This window comes from Camellia sinensis, chromosome 9 (assembly GCF_055761805.1).
Source record: "Camellia sinensis isolate YWXY chromosome 9, ASM5576180v1, whole genome shotgun sequence".
In the NCBI taxonomy this organism is placed as follows: domain Eukaryota; kingdom Viridiplantae; phylum Streptophyta; class Magnoliopsida; order Ericales; family Theaceae; genus Camellia; species Camellia sinensis.
In genome coordinates, this window is record NC_138969.1 from 179980153 (window position 1) to 179985297 (window position 5145).

Sequence of the window (5145 nt, forward strand, 5' to 3'; positions counted from 1 at the left end):
AATTTTTGACGCATTACGGTTCGAGCACTCGAACACCTATACGTATTCTCTTGCAAAGTGACAGATATGTAAATACGCTGTTTACTTACCATTTCTGACGTATCACGGTTCGAACATCCGAACACCTATACGGATTCTCCTGCACAGTGGCAGATATGTAAATACGATGTTTACTTTCCATTTCTCATGCATTACGACTCGAACACTCGGACACCCATACGGATTCTCCTACACAGTGGCAGATATGTAAATACGACATTTACTTATCATTTCTCACGCATTACGGTTCGAACACTCGAACACCTATTCAGATTCTCCTACACAGTGGCAGATATGGAAATACGGCGTTTACTTACCATTTCTCATACGTTACGGTTGGAACACTCGAACACCTATACGGATTCTCCTGCACAATGGCAGATATGTAAATACAACGTTTACTTACTATTTCTCATGCATTATGGTTCGAACACTCGAACACCTGTACGGATTCTCCTGCACAGTGGCAGATATGTAAATACATCGTTTCCTTACCATTTCTGACGCATTACGGTTCGAACACTGGAACACCTATACGGATTCTCCTGCACAGTGGCAGATATATAAATTCCACGTTTACTTACTATTTCTCATGCATTACGGTTCGAACACTCGAACACCTATACGGATTCTCCTGCACAGTGGCAGATATGTAAATACGGCGTTCACTTACCATTTCGCCTGCATTACAGTTCGAACACTCGAACACCTACACGGATTCTCCTGCACAGTGGCAGATATGTAAATACATCATTTCCATACCATTTCTGACGCATTAGGGTTCGGACACTCGAACACCTATTCGGATTCTCCTGCACAGTGGCAGATATGTAAATACGGCGTTTACTTACCATTTCTCATGCATTACAGTTCGAACACTCGAACACCTATACGGATTCTCCTGCACAGTGGCAGATATGTAAATACGTCGTTTACTTACCATTTCTGACGTATTACGGTTCGAACACTCGAACACCTACACGGATTCTCCTGCACAGTGGCAGATATGTTAATACGACATTTACTTACTATTTCTCATGGATTACGGTTCGAACACTCGAACACCTATACGGATTCTCCTGCACAGTGGCAGATATGTAAATACGGCGTTTACTTACCATTTCGCATGCATTACGGTTCGAACACTCGAACACCTACACGGATTCTCCTGCAGAGTGGGAGATATGTAAATACGACGTTTACTTACCATTTCTCATGCACTACGGTTCGAACACTCGAACACCTATACCGATTCTCCTGCAAACTGGCAGATATGTAAATACGGCGTTTACTTACCATTTCTGACGTATTACGGTTCGAACAGTCGAACACCTATACGGATTCTCCTGCACAGTGGCATATATGTAAATGCGACGTTTACTTACCATTTCTCATGCATTACGGTTCGAACACTCGAACAACTATACGGATTCTCCTGCACAGTGGCAGATATGTGAATACGACATTTACTTACCATTTCTCGTGCATTACGGTTCGAACAGTCGAACACCTATACGGATTCTCCTGCACAGCGGCAGATATGTAAATACGACGTTTACTTACCATTTCTCCTGCATTACGGTTCGAACACTCGAACACCTATACGGATTCTCCTGCACAGCGACAGATATGTAAATACGACGTTTACTTACCTTTTCTCACGCATTACGGTTCGAACACTCGAACACCTATACGGATTCTCCTGCACAGCGGCAGATATGTAAATATGGCGTTTACTTACAATTTCTCGTGCATTAGCGTTCGAACAATCGAACACCTACACGGATTCTCCTGCACAGTGGCAGATATGTAAATACGGCGTTCACTTACCATTTCGCCTGCATTACAGTTCGAACACTCGAACACCTACACGGATTCTCCTGTACAGTGGCAGATATGTAAATACATCATTTCCATACCATTTCTGACGCATTAGGGTTCGGACACTCGAACACCTATTCGGATTCTCCTGCACAGTGGCAGATATGTAAATACGGCGTTTACTTACCATTTCTCATGCATTACAGTTCGAACACTCGAACACCTATACGGATTCTCCTGCACAGTGGCAGATATGTAAATACGTCGTTTACTTACCATTTCTGACGTATTACGGTTCGAACACTCGAACACCTACACGGATTCTCCTGCACAGTGGCAGATATGTCAATACGACATTTACTTACTATTTCTCATGGATTACGGTTCGAACACTCGAACACCTATACGGATTCTCCTGCACAGTGGCAGATATGTAAATACGGCGTTTACTTACCATTTCGCATGCATTACGGTTCGAACACTCGAACACCTACACGGATTCTCCTGCAGAGTGGGAGATATGTAAATACGACGTTTACTTACCATTTCTCATGCACTACGGTTCGAACACTCGAACACCTATACCGATTCTCCTGCAAACTGGCAGATATGTAAATACGGCGTTTACTTACCATTTCTGACGTATTACGGTTCGAACAGTCGAACACCTATACGGATTCTCCTGCACAGTGGCATATATGTAAATGCGACGTTTACTTACCATTTCTCATGCATTACGGTTCGAACACTCGAACACCTATACGGATTCTCCTGCACAGTGGCAGATATGTGAATACGACATTTACTTACCATTTCTCGTGCATTACGGTTCGAACAGTCGAACACCTATACGGATTCTCCTGCACAGCGGCAGATATGTAAATACGACGTTTACTTACCATTTCTCCTGCATTACGGTTCGAACACTCGAACACCTATACGAATTCTCCTGCACAGCGACAGATATGTAAATACGACGTTTACTTACCTTTTCTCACGCATTACGGTTCGAACACTCGAACACCTATACGGATTCTCCTGCACAGCGGCAGATATGTAAATATGGCGTTTACTTACAATTTCTCGTGCATTAGCGTTCGAACAATCGAACACCTACACGGATTCTCCCGCACAGTGGCAGATATGTAAATACGACGTTTACTTACCAGTTCTCATGCATTACGGTTCGAACACTCGTACACCTATACGGATTCCCCTGCACAGTGGCAGATATGTAAATACGTCGTTTACTTACCATTTCTGAAGCATTACGGTCGAACACTCGGACACCTATACAGATTCTCCTGCACAGTGGCAGAGATGTAAATACGGCGTTTACTTACCATTTCTCATGCATTACGGTTCGAACACTCGAACACCTATACCGATTCTCCTGCAAAGTGGCAGATATGTAAATACGGCGTTTACTTACCATTTCTGACGTATTACGGTTCGAACACTCGAACACCCATACGGATTCTCCAGCAAAGTGGCAGATATGTTCATACGACGTTTACTTACCGTTTCTCACGCATTACGGTTCGAACACTCGAACACCTATACCGATTCTCCTGCACAATGGCAGATATGTTAATACGACGTTTACTTGCCATTTCTCACGCATTACGGTTCGAACACTCGAACACCAATACCGATTCTCCTGCAAAGTGGCAGATATGTATATACGACGTTTACTTACCATTTCTCATGCATTATGGTTCGAACACTCGAACACCTACACGGATTCTCCTGCACAGTGGCAGATATGTGAATACGACGTTTACTTACCATTTCTCGTGCATTACGGTTCGACCAGTCGAACACCTATACGGATTCTCCTGCACAGCGGCAGATATGTAAATACGGCGTTTACTTACCATTTCTCATCCATTACGGTTCGAACACTGGAACACCTATACGGATTCTCCTGCACAGTGGCAGATATGTAAATACAACGTTTACTTACCATTTCTCATGCATTACGGTTCTAATACTCGAACACCTATACGGACTCTCCTGCACAGCGGCAGATATGTAAATACGGCATTTACTTACAATTTCTCATGCGTTAGGGTTCGAACAATCGAACACCTACACGGATTCTCCTGCACAGTGGCAGATATGTAAATACGACGTTTACTTACCATTTCTCGTGCATTACGGTTCGAACAATCGTACACCTATACGGATTCCCCTGCACAGTGGCAGATATGTAAATACGGCGTTCAGTTACAATTTCTCACGCATAACGGTTCGAAAACTCGAACACCTCTACGGATTCTCCTGCACAGTGGCCGATATGTAAATGCGACGTTTACTTACCATTTCTCATGCATTACGGTTCGAGCACTCAAACACCTATACGGATTCTCCTGCACAGTGGCAGATATGTGAATACGACGTTTACTTACCATTTCTCGTGCATTACGGTTCGAACAGTCGAACACCTATACGGATTCTGCTGCACAGCGGCAGATATGTAAATACGACGTTTACATACCGTTTCTCATGCATTACGGTTCGAACACTCGAACACCTACACGGATTCTCCTGCATAGTGGCAGATATGTAAATACGACGTTTACTTACCATTTCTCATGCATTACGGTTCGAGCACTCGAACATCTATACGGATTCTCCTGCACAGTGGCAGATATGTAAATACGACGTTTACTTACCATTTCTCATGCATTACGGTTCGAACACTCGAACACCTATACGGATTCTCCTGCACAGTGGCAGATATGTAAATACGGCGTTTACTTACCATTTCGCATGCATTACGGTTCGAACACTCGAACACCTACACGGATTCTCCTGCACAGTGGCAGATATGTAAATACATCATTTACATACCATTTCTGACGCATTTGGGTTCGGACACTCGAACACCTATACGGATTCTCCGGCACAGTGGCAGATATGTAAATACGGTGTTTACTCACCATTTCTCATGCATTACGGTTCGACCGCTCGAACACCCATACGGATTCTCCTGCACAGTGGCAGATATGTAAATACGGCGTTTACTTACCATTTCTCATGCATTACAGTTCGAACACTCGAACACCTATACGGATTCTCCTGCACAGTGGCAGATATGTAAATACGTCGTTTACTTACCATTTCTGAAGCATTACGGTTCGAACACTCGGACACCTATACGGATTCTCCTACACAGTGGCAGATATGTAAATACGACGTTTACTTACCATTTCTCATGCATTACGGTGCGAACACTCGAACACCTATACCGATTCTCCTGCAAAGTGGCAGATATGTAAA